This window comes from Diorhabda sublineata, chromosome 7 (assembly GCF_026230105.1).
Source record: "Diorhabda sublineata isolate icDioSubl1.1 chromosome 7, icDioSubl1.1, whole genome shotgun sequence".
NCBI lineage: Eukaryota > Metazoa > Arthropoda > Insecta > Coleoptera > Chrysomelidae > Diorhabda > Diorhabda sublineata.
The window spans coordinates 5,913,927-5,927,290 of NC_079480.1; positions in this window are offsets into that span (position 1 = coordinate 5,913,927).

Consider the following 13,364-nt stretch of genomic DNA (forward strand, 5'->3'; position numbering starts at 1 on the left):
GGTGTAGTGCTCTGGAGATCCTTAGTGTTCCACACTTTGAGAAAATGTTGATAGCGGTTTCGTCCAGACTCTTCAGGTATTTGTTGAGGCGACAGTGCCCCGATAGGACTCTTGTTAATAATCGGAGACTCAGGTTGATACATTTTCTGGTTATAATTTGCCAGAAGAATTTTTGCCAGTCTACAGTCCAAGGGCCAATTGAAAGATGGGAAATTTCATGTATTACTCTTCCAAATATGAATAATGAGAAAGTTATAGAACAGAAAAAAAAATTTTATGTTAGAAATAATGTCGTAAAGAATATAAGGTGTAAGCATGGAGGACACGCGAAGCTTGTGGATGTTAACTGATTGTTATAGCATTTTAAAGTTAGGTTAGGTTACCGATACCGGGTTAATAAAATTTCACCCCTAGTACTTCAATTTATATTTAGGAGCTTCTTTTTGTTTAAAAAAGTCATAACATTTCCTCTAAACATCATCCATGTCACAACTAGCATATCAGTAGCTGTAGATTTACAAATATACCACATAGTGCTAGAGTAAAAGAACTACATACATAGTTGTTACTATTAAGACGTGGATTTAACTAAGCATTTCGATGATTGTTTCTAATATATAAATGTATTTGTATCTATTAGGACAGAGTCTTTCTAACAGAAGGTATCTTCTTTAAAAAAAACTACTTAAAACAAAGCAATAAATTGATATCCTCTTTAGGATAGTCACCAGGAATAGTAACACAAATAACATTTTTTTACTTCAACTTTTAACATGTATTTTGTTTTAAATAATTTTATGTAGATGTTCCATTTTGGACTAAAACTGACTTTTTGCACATAATCTTCAAAATTTATTTTAAAAATAAAGGAGATAAAAATATTAAAAGCAGAGCCTTCGTTAGAAATAAACTGTAATTGTTGAAAAAAAACATTTTGTTATGAATTGGTATAGAGGACCACCTGTTAATTGTTTATATTAATAGTTGTTGTTTTACGAAAAGTTAATCTCTAACAAATCAACGAAATTTATACGTCAATTTGCCATTTTTTTTACACTAAATTGCTATATTTTTTTTATTTTAGGCATGAACAATAATCACAGAAACAGAGATTAGAATTTTAAAGGCGCAATTAAAAAACTTAAGCAGCATAGATGTATACACAATAAGACGAAATAATATAACTTATGAACCAGAAAATTTACAGGATACTAAAAAGAATGTTAAATTTCATAAAACATAAAAAATAACTGATTCGATACCACTAAATACAAGACTAAAGAAACGAACTTAATAAAGATGGAAAGAAGTGGAATCTGATCAGAAGATATAAGAGTAAAAGCCAGAAACAATTAAAGGATAATAGAAAAGAATGGAGAGTTGCTGTAAAATTCCAAATACAACTGAATTTAAGAGAAGAAGAACAAAAGACAATGTGGAATAACCGAACTCTATAAACAAATTATTAGGTTTGTTCTTGGTAGCTGCATTGGAACTGTACTGAACTGGACCAGTGCAGGCAAGTTCATGAGTGTATATAATTAGTTCGATCGGATACAAACAACAATATAGTGCAGAGAGCAATGGAGCATTTGTTGATTAATGTAATTGAGGTTATCTGATGTGGTTCATCCCTTGTAGTATTAACAATAATGGGAAACGATTTAGATTTTATTCGTCCGTTTCCAAATTACACTTATTATTCTGTCTTGCGCTACACTGGCTGAACTGACTCTAGACCCAGTGCAAGCAGTACAGTGAACTGGGTGAACTAGTTCTATTGCACTGCTACTAAGAACAGCGACACTAGCGCTGGTTCTGCTACAAAGAACGTTTTAGTGTACACTTCCCGAAATAGTTCTGCCAGTAGAGCTACCAAGAACAAACCTATTGATTTCCCGTGAGGAGTAACATTTTCTTTTAGAAAAATATAAGCTTAATGTGGCGTGGAATATAAAGGGAGACTTTTCCAAGATCTTCCCATTCTTTTCGATCAATCTATTTTGTTTTACGCGATATTTATTTTATTTTAAGGATGAACATGTAAAATTTTAGTTGAAAGTTACTGTTAAAAAAAGTGAAGTGAAGTGAATTTCCCATTCAATTCTGAGGGATCATTTATTTTGTTTTTATTATAAAAATAAATGTGTAAGGAAAAATTAATATCGCGTAAAACAAAATAGATTGATCGAAAAGAATGGGAAGATCTTGGAAAAGTCTCCATTTATATTCCACGCCACATTAAGCTTATATTTTTCTAAAAAAAATGTTACTTCTCACGGGAAATCAATAGGTTTGTTCTTGGTAGCTGTACTGGCAGAACTATTTCGGGAAGTGTACACTAAAACGTTCTTTGTAGCAGAACCAGCGCTAGTGTCGCTGTTCTTAGTAGCAGTGCAATAGAACTAGTTCACCCAGTTCACGGTACTGCTTGCACTGGGTCTAGAGTCAGTTCAGCCAGTGCAGCACAAGACAGAATAATAAGTGTAATTTGGAAACGGACGAATAAAATCTAAATCGTTTCCCATTATTGTTAATAATACAAGAGATGAACTGCATCAGATAACCTCAATTACATTAATCAACAAATGCTCCATTACTCTCTGCACTATATTGTTGTTTGTATCCGATTGAACTAATTATATACACTCATGAACTTGCCTGCACCGGTCCAGTTCAGTACAGTTCCAATGCAGCTACCAAGAACAAACCTAATAATTCGTTTATAGAGTTCGAATATTCCACATGGTCTTTTGTTCTTCTTCTTCTCTTAAATTCAGTTGTATTTGGAATTTTACAGCAACTCTCCATTCTTTTCTATTATCCTTTAATTCTTTCTGGCTTTTACTCTTATATCCTCTGATCAGATTCCACTTCTTTCCATCTTTATTAAGTTCGTTTCTTTAGTCTTGTATTTAGTGGTATCGAATCAGTTATTTTTTATGTTTTATGAAATTCAACATTCTTTTTAGTATCCTGTAAATTTTCTGGTTCATAAGTTATATTATTTCGTCTTATTGTGTATACATCTATGCTGCTTAAGTTTTTTAATTGCGCTTTTAAAATTCTAATCTATGTTTCTGTGATTATTGTTTCTGTCTCATTATCTTAGTCCCTTTTACATCTGCGTTTATTTGTGCCTTAGCTTTTTCATAGACTAAATTAACCTAATATAGGATGTTAATACCCAATCAAAATGCATATACACCAACAGAAAAAATAAGTGTAAATATAAGAATCAGACAAGGAGACTTACTCAATCCTACTTAGGCTACTATATTCCTTTAACTTCTTCATTTAACCGGCGCTATGGTCATTTTAGAACCATGGTTTTCTCAACAATCGACTGCTAATCCTTTCTGTTCTGTTGGTGCCTCCAACGTCGAACCCCTAGCTATATCACGTCTACCTCAACGTCCTCCAACCAGTGAAGGCGTGGTCTTCCTCTCAGTCGCCGTCCTCCTGATCTATGTATCATAAAAATTGAAAGAGATACATTAGTTGAAAGTTTGGCTGAAGAAAATTTTAATTAATATGACGTTGAAGTACTTGAAATCTCCTACAAAATTCTTTTTCAAAAAAGTTTCTAGCTTGAGAATTAAGCGAGTTGTCGAAAAACCAACTACCACCAACCAATTCTCAATTCAATATAAATACACTTTTGAATAATTTTGAATTATAAAAGAATCGTCGAGATTATTTTTCATATGATTAGGGGATGATTTGGAGGGGTTGGATAAACCTGATTTATTTATTTATACAATTTATCCATCTTGATACATTGTAACGAAAATTTATCGAAATTCAATTTGTGCTTTTTTTGAAACATCTGTGAAAATGTCCGAAAGTGAAAATGATGTCAAGAATTTAACTCCAGTAAAATCAGTAAAAGTATACGAAAAACTTCACTTCCAATTTATGGACTGAAAACTTTTCACAAAATAATTGTAATAATTATTTATTTTGATTTATCTAAATATTGAAACTCCAAGTTATTGGAGACATTATTCTCCATTAAGATCAATATACTTTTACATGCGTTTCAACCAATTTTCCATTCCGTTCCATGCAGTTCTGGAACCGCACTTTGCCTACAACTGACCTAAACGATGGGGAGAACGTTGGACTTTGTCTTCCAGGGAAAACTTTCTGACATTATATAGGCAGTATTCTACTAATATGGTCATCCATGTCAGGAAGAAAAAGAAGCTTTTTCATGACATCTACTTTATTTTAAAGTGTTCAAAACCTTCTACAATTCCTTGTATTACCAAGTTTTTTCTGCTTATAGCTTAATCTAGTATTTCCATCTTGTGTTGTATAGCTTTTGTTGTCTTCATTCTATCATCTAAGTAGTGGGTTAGTTCTTATTTCCTCTATAAATGTTTTCGTTATCTCTGTCTTCTTTAATCAAACTTCCAAGTGCAGTTTAAGTATGGAAGATTTACTTAATTTGATTCTTATCCACTCAAACTTAACAGTCTACTTTATCTTTCAATCGTTCCTGAAGCCGTCCCTGTTTTACTTCCAGTTTCTTCTTATATCGTTATTTTATGAGGCGTGATTAATTATTTTGATTTTAGATTTTGTTACTTGATTGAATTTCAAATGTAACACTTTTTACTATAAAAACTCATACAGTAATTTCAAATGTTATTGCTATAACTTTTATTTTATTGTTGATTTGCTAGAGGTTACTTTAGTAGAGAGATGCTTAGTACTATCCGAGAAAAATTTTTAGTATGGGTGCAACTCCAAAAAAAAAAATTAACTTAAAATTGTTCGTGTTAACAAAAAAAAATATTTGTTATTATTCACGCTTATAGTGTTCACTATATGAACTGCAATTATTGTGATGACTTTATATATTGTATTTATGCAACGAAATACGTTAAAATAAATTTATTATTGATGACGGAAAAATATTTTATAATGAACTTGCAATTTTTCTGTAACATAAGTATTTTTATTTGATGAGGTATTAAAAACAAAAATTCATTTATTCTGACTGGAATAACGTTGCATGTAGCGGAAGTTCGATTTTACAGGAGAGTGAATGATGTCCAAAATGCAATAAAACGGCAACTGTTAAAGAGCAACATACAACGTTTTTCCACTAAATAAAACTCACTCAGTTGCAAAAACATACTTATTTGGTTTACCTATTCATTGGTATGGTCATTCACATTTTGGTGTTCAACAACAGAAAAATGAAAGACATGGGATATTGGAGGTACGGTAAGAATGAAATTAAAACGCTTGAACCAATTTTATTGACAGAAAATAAACAAATTCTTACACGAACAATGACAATTACACAAACATTTACAATGAACACAAATTTAGTTTAACTGAAGAAAACAACTGGTGCTACACTCAGCTTACTCCATAATACCACTAAACTTATGAAAGAGTTTCATAAAACGCCCTATAGTCAGGATCTGTGAGATACTGAGCCATATCCATAAAGTCTTTCTTTTTCTCTTTTGGTATAGGCAGAAGTGCTGATAGAAGAGTTTCATAAAATGCCTTATACCGAGCCATATCCAATAAAGTTTTTCTTCTTCTCTTTTGGTATAGGCAGGAGTGCTGATAGAAGAGTTTCATAAAACGCCCTATGGTCAGGATCTGTGAGATATCGAGCCATATCCATAAAGTTTTTCTTCTTCTCTTTCGGTATAGGCGGGTGTGCTGCGTAGAGGTTGGGAAGATTCTTGACGTCACTTGGATTAAACCGGGTCGGAAACAACTGTTCTGAAATCCAAGGACGCAATATATTGTGTCTCTCTCATATACGGTGAAATTGAGTCAAAAACTTTGTGAGATCACATGTTAAAATTCAAAATCTATAAAGCGAAATTCATATGTAAATATAAAACTTACAAACTTGATTTATATTTATTAGTAATTTAACTCGATATGAGATTTTCTCTCAAGTAAATACAGTTTACATCTAGAGCGGTGTTGTAAGATTCTAATTTACTTTGTTTGATGAATGATGACGATATTTTATGGATGGAAGCAAACGACGTAGACACTAAAGATGTTCCCGATGTTCAAATTCAGAACCATAATGAAGTGCCTGACTTAACGGTCATAGCTAATATAAGATACTGGTTCCAAAGCCTATGGACACTAGAAGATTAAGTTTTGTATCTTTAATTAACATAATTAGTCATTTATTACTTCCTCACTAGTCATTTGTTTTTTCCGATATCTAAAATATATGAATTTCTATTGATTTTATTAAAGATTATAAAATAAAAGTGATAAAAATAACGGTTTTTTTATTATTTTTAAATATATATAAATAAATAATTTCGAAAAATGTGTGATGTCATGGGCTCTGAAAATGTGATAACCTGTGATAAGGACGAATGAAGGGGTTAAAATGTCCTAAAATTCGTGTGACGTAATTTATGGACGACTTCTGGACATAAAAAACTTAATTATAAAAAAATTGAATAAAGACTTCCTTTCTAATATAGTATTGAAATAAGAACCAGATATAAAATTTCGAAAAAAATCATAGAAGATGAACAGTTTAAGTGAATTAACACACACATTAACAAAATGGCGGTCACGGATTTTTTCGGATCTTTACGAATTTTTTTTTAAGAAATTATGTATCTAAAGGCCGTTTGACATGATGCTGCAATACAACGTGCAATGCAATGCAAGACGCAATATTTCTATAAAACTAGTCGATAGACTAGTCTATATATCGTGAATTTATTTTCAAATTATTTGTTATTGGGCGTTCAAATCTCAGATAATTTTAACTCATTTAAGTGTAACTAATTCAATATTACGTCCCGTTTAATTTTATTCGAAATAGAAGATTAACCCCTCCCTGACCAATTCAGTACGAACCTTTTTTGTTTTACGGAAATAACTCGAATTCAACTGATTTATTTTTATTTCACTTTTGTATTAACAAGTGAATGTTAGGCTAGAATCCAATGAGTTGAATGAATGTGACAAAGTGTCATTGCATTTGACTCATTATATCAAACAGGTGGCTGTTAAAATTAGCTCAATTTGAATTAAATCAGACCCTTTGCAAAAGGAAAGTTATTATAATCTCAATGTATTCTTCAACTGACTTTGGAATGTATAAATCTCAAAAATTCTTTTATTTCATCTGCAAAACCATCTCATCATCAAGTTGACCACGATGCAACTATTTTGAAACAAAGGCTGCAAACCAGTTGATTTTGCAATCAAAATCACACGGATACGACTCATAATCAGTATTAAATCAGTTGATGTAGTACTGAAACGTATTTTTTCAATGTGTTCAGATTCTGATGAGGAAGACGCGATTTATTATTATACAGACGACGCAGGGTACAGAGAGAACATTGGATCCATCCATACCTAAGTCGAAATGTAAACTCTAGACTGTTCGTAGCAGCACAAGAACAGCCTCAGACAAATAGAACGTTGTTTTCCCACTTCCACAAATTTGAGGTTTAGTTCTTGATCACTAATATTTAAAAAAAAAATGTGAATCAAATGAAACAGCACCTGCAACGCAACTGTGATCGCTGAATCATGGTCACGTACAACCGATTGCAAATTAGTTTCATTGTCCGGATCCCCGGTGTTATAAGTTGTCGAAGTTGCCAAACCGTTGGCAAATCAACTGGGTTGCACCGTTTGTTTCAAAACAGTTGTATCATGGGCGGTCTTAGTCTTTAGTTTCATTTAACATAATTTGGAAAAAATCGTGGCCTAAATTGTTTTATAGATGTCGTATGGCTTAGTATTTCGTTCTATATTTAGTTCTACCAAGCTACATAAGCCTGGTATTCCAGTGAAAGTAATTTTGAATATATGAATTGTCGGTATTCAAACTCCATTCCTCTTTTTGCTTTTTTTGTTAGTAATTTGCGAGCTATGTGTTGTTCTATTGTACTTGACACTTTAGAATCACTATTTGAACACTGTAGATCGTTGTAAAATCACTTGAAGTACTAGCACATTCTTCACTTTCACTATGATTTTCCACATGTAATTGATCCGTGTCAACTTCATTCGATGAAATATTTTAACGCATAAAATTAGTTAATAATAATATAATATTTGCTGAATATAAAACAATCATAAAATTTTTTATTTAAAAAAAAGTGCATAAAATGTCTAATTATTTATACACCAAATTTCTCATCAAATTCATTATAAAATTCTCGATAAAGTGTATTTTTCCGTCACCCTTTTAGGTATGTAAGAAATGCAAAACGGTAGCGAAAAAATGTACTCAAAATGACTTAAATATTTCAAAATTCTCTGCTCATAGAAGCTCTAATGAAATATTTCAACTGCTTATTTACGTAGTCCTTCGAAGAGTATTTTAAGAATTGTCAACAAATCGATAATATTGGTTGAAGATAGAATAAAATTGTTCTCACTAAACGCTTTCATATAGACATTTAAATATTTGTTTAGATGTTTAGGAAAGACAGAACCTAATTTGGAAATTTTGGAATCGAACATAAGTTACACTAACAGTTGTTGCTTTCCAATTACACAGTTTTAGCACCCAATCGAGCGCTTTCGTTCACTCTCTCTCTTCAAACACCAGATAAATGGTCGCATTCAGCGGATGAAACCGTTCAACAACTGTTGTAAAACTCTAGCGGAATCGTTTATGAGGACGAGAAAAATGACTTAGAGCTCCATGAATGAATGTCTATTTTTATATACATATAAATGTGGGTGAGTGATGAAGACAACTTGTGATTCTTTGAAAAGAAACAATTTAAATTGAAACAAAACGGCTTGACAGCAAACTGTGGTGGGTAGAGAGAAGAAGAACAGTCTGTGTATATGAAAAACTGTGAGACTTAAAGAGTTGAAGGATGGCACCTCATTCATCATCATCATCATCAAACAGCCAGTCATCTCTACTGCTAGACATAGGCCTCTCAATTTTTACCACTGCGCACGGTCCCCAACAACTGTTATCCAACTGGAACCATCCTCTTAATATCGTCAGACCAGCGTGACCTGAAGACATGGCCCGCCCAGTTATTTCTTAAGCCAGTTATTCTTGCTACCGCTTCTGTTAAACCTGTCTTCTTGTGTACAGGTTTATCACTCTGTCCCTTGGAGATAAATCTAGTATCGCTCGTTCCATTCTTTGCTGCATTACCTAGATTTTGTTTATGGTAGCGTTTGTTAAGGTAAGAGTTTCAGGATCGGTAAAATACATTGTTCGAAAATCTTTCTCTTCAAACAAACAGGGATTTAAGATCATGATTAAACTTACCAAAAGCAACTCATGTTAAAACTATCCATCTGCTTATTTCACTGAGGTCTGAGTATCTCTGCCATTGCGGATTTCGTGTTCCAAGTAGGAGCTTACTTGTCGAAGCATACAAGTAAATCTTGAGAGAAACGTCAAATATTATTTACGCCCTGGTCAACTTCTCACATTTTTGTATAACGCAAGTTATTGAACCTCTTTCTCTTCAAACAAACAGGATCATTAAACTTACCAAAAGCGACACAAGTTAAAACTATCCATCTACTTATTTCACTAAGGTCTGGTTATCTCTTCCCATTCCGTGTTCCTAGTAGGAAAACTTCTCACGTTTTTGTACAAGGCAAGTTATTGAAATTTTCATAAGTGAACAGTAATATAAAATTTTTTAGCACTGCGTTATTCAATTCTACACCAGTGCTATTCTGGAAGATTGTTAAACTGTTATTTATCGTATACAGTTGTACACTTCTCAAACTATTTTAGAAAAGTTGCTCTTCCTTTTCTTCGCCCTCCATACCACAAATGTTCAACACGTACCCAATCGCTACCTGTAGCGCTACGTTTTTTGAATGCGAACAATATTTGGGCTTCATAAGCTCAAAAATTGCGCTTTAAACAAAAACTATATCTAAATTGAGGTTATGTAGACATTTATATTTACATTTGTGTTGAAATCACTAAAAACATCATTATTGGATGTAGAAACAAATTGAGAATAAGCATTATTACTTAATTAAAAAGACTAGAAAAGGGCCCACGGAGATAATCTATAGTATAGTTACAAAGAAGTGCTATTTTGTATTGACTTAATCGAGTATTTTGTATTTCAAAAACAGCAATAAATAAACAAATAATTTGGGGTGTGTTTTAAAATTTGACACAAAAAAGGTTGTTCCAATTGATTCTTGTGTGCCAACTTCATGAGCATCGAGCCTATGGGCTTAATAAATTGGAAAGCAACTAGTATAATATCCCTGTAAGGTCGATAATAGATTTTAGTAGTGAGACTTTTGTTCGGGGTGAATATAAGAGGGTTTTTAAATCAATTTTGAACACTTCTTGGTTTTTATGGAAATAGAGATATAATATATTGTCTTTTAACAATTTCTGGGTCTAAAACTTATCCGATACCAAAATATCTCAATTATAAAGATAGTTTAAAAATGAAGAGTGTCCAAATTTAATTAAAAAATCTAAAAGTTTATATAGCCATAACAGATTGGATTTTGCAATAACTATTTTTTATAATAAAGTGCTTTTATGTTGAATCATAATATATCAACAAAAATATTAGAATTCATCTGTGAATTTAGTTTGGCAGTAAATTGTCATTGTATAGTGAACTATGGATCCAATATTTGTATACAGGTAGAAAAAAAATTAGCGAGAAAAATACCTATCCTCTAGTATCTATTTATCCTTTATATTTCTGTAGCTGACTAAATCTAATTTAAATCCTCGAACAACAAAATAAATGTGAAGCAAAATTTACTAAAAGTAGATATTGATTATATTACTCGATAATAAAATTGTAGTTTCTGCATTTTTAACACCGTTCACTTTATTAGGAAATTTTTTATTTATTACTACACTTGATGGTTATTATAATTTGATGAAAACTGTTTAATCATCTTAATTCGAATCTAGTAGTATGAATTTCAATAGATAATTGCATTTAAATATAAAAAACTTGTCCATTACACTGTATTCTCACTTGCCAAAATTGAAAATAAATTATCAAAATAATCTTAACCCTTTGAGAGTCTTTAATCGGTTTCGACGCGGCTATTTATACAAAACAGATTTCTCGATAATTCCGATAATTCGATAATTCCGTAATAGTCCTTCCGAGAATTCCAGAAACCGCCAAACTTTAGATTCTATTAACTTTATAGAACAGGACCGGCTTTACGATCTACACTAGGAGACGAGTTCGTAACAATATTCATATGGCTATGAGAAAAAAAAATTTAAAATGTTCGCACACTAAAAACAGTATACTCCTCTCGCAGTTTTCATTGAAAACGTTTCCAGTACAGTACATGGAACTTTAGTTACAACTCAATATATTAACGTGTATGAAGTAACGGTGTAGTTGCTTTTTATTTGAATTGCTTTTTGCTTGACATAGTACACATATTTTTTCATCCTGAGACTTTTTTCTAATTCGTTTGTATTTATTAATATTTCAAACAATTTTGTACTTTTGATTAGGTGTAGTCAGTACTTATATTCTTTGTTTTAGTTGACGGTACACAGGTTGAGTTTTTTCAATAAGTAGATAATTTTTATGAATAGATTTATCCTATGTAATGTTTCTCTATGAATTTTGTAACTTTTCAATATCTCTCTAAACTTTAAGTGATCTTCTTTACAATTGATAACGATACAGCGAAAATTCTTTATATATTCTAAAGAAATCGAAAAACAATGTTGACACAAGTTAAAGTTACAAAATTATTAAAATAATAGCGTTCCTCTTTTTTGACACCTCTTTTGTCTTCGATATAATGTTACTTTGTATAATAACACAGTTTATATTAAATAATATTCATTATTACTAAATGGTGTTTTATTTTAAAACAAAATTCAAGTTAAATCAATTTTTTAATAAATTGACAAATATTGCAGATAATAAGGTCAAGGATATTCCACTAAGTTGGAATTTCTAGCATCGTTAGTGATACTGAACACACTGTTTACACTACCACTACATCAACAGTCACAATTGCACTGTCTGACGTGTATTTCGGTAACCAAATTATCGTCTCCAGAGACTAAAGATAAATTTTATACCTTGATAACTTCATTTTCTGAAAATCTTTGTACCAGACAAAGAAACAAGGATGTTTTTTACGACTTGGTGGTCCAGCATATATATATTCGGCCAATTTCCACGGGACTGCGACCCTGGGCACCATGTACCTCGTAGACCTCGTTATAACGTGTTCAGACGCTTCAAAAACACCAGATTAGGATTTTTCCCTTGCACAAATGCAATCTTCATTAATTTTTGTTCTCAAAGTTTTCTGAGGCCTTCCCGAATCGAATGCACATTGTTGCATCTTGATCCATCTGACTGCACAGAAATTCCTAGGTTTTGATCTTTTTTGTGCTTTATTTCTTCGACTGTTACCATTTAGTAAACTTTTTTGATGATATCGCTCGTTGTTGCAGTCTCGAACACTCGTTGCGTAAGCGTATTGCTTCAAAAAATATGTAATGACAAGTCAATACTCAATTTCCCCCATTTTCAGAAAAATTTCCACCACGACTCACTTATACGATAGTCAAGTTCAAACTGAGCGTCCAAAGGGCAGAAATTTTAGTAAGAATTTGATCGCATGCGCAAATATTTTTCTAAACTTTCATCCTCATGTTAAGGTCGGAAACTTTTCATACAACCCTCGACCTCTAATTAATATTTAGAATAAAATTCAAATTAAACCATAAATAGCTAAACTGTTAAGTGTGTGTGTGATAAAATGTCACAATAGTCAAGCTTTTTGTTTACAAAATGTATTCGAAAATACATTAATGACGTAAATGCAATAAATGAAATTTGGTGCACTTGCGTAAATATTTTTGTTTGATTATTATGCAGATATTTTAGGATTAAAATAGAAATAGACAGAATTAAACAGAACAAAAAACTTTTTACTATTACAACCGCTAGTTTCTTTTTTCTTTAAGAGATCGATTTTTCAAAGGAAAATTATTTTCTGGGTATTTGCGTCCTTGGTCTCATGCACATCATTACGGCCATCTTTAAACTTTCAGCCATCATTACACTTCGCAATTCACACTTGGCGGGAGCATCAATAATGACGGACATGTTTACGTGGCTGTAGCATAACGCCGACTGACGCCTGATTGTCGACAATGGCGGAATGTGTAGTGCGAAAGCTTTGCAGTCGCCTACAGCGCATGCCCGCGTAGCGTCAGCTCGGAGATATGGGAGGCTCAAGTAAAAACGGCCATCGTAAATCGGGAGACATCTCAAGGAGAGTAACGACGCAAACTTCCTCTTGTTACTATTTTTGTTTGATTATTATGCAGATATTTTAGAATTAAAATAAAAGTAGACAGAATT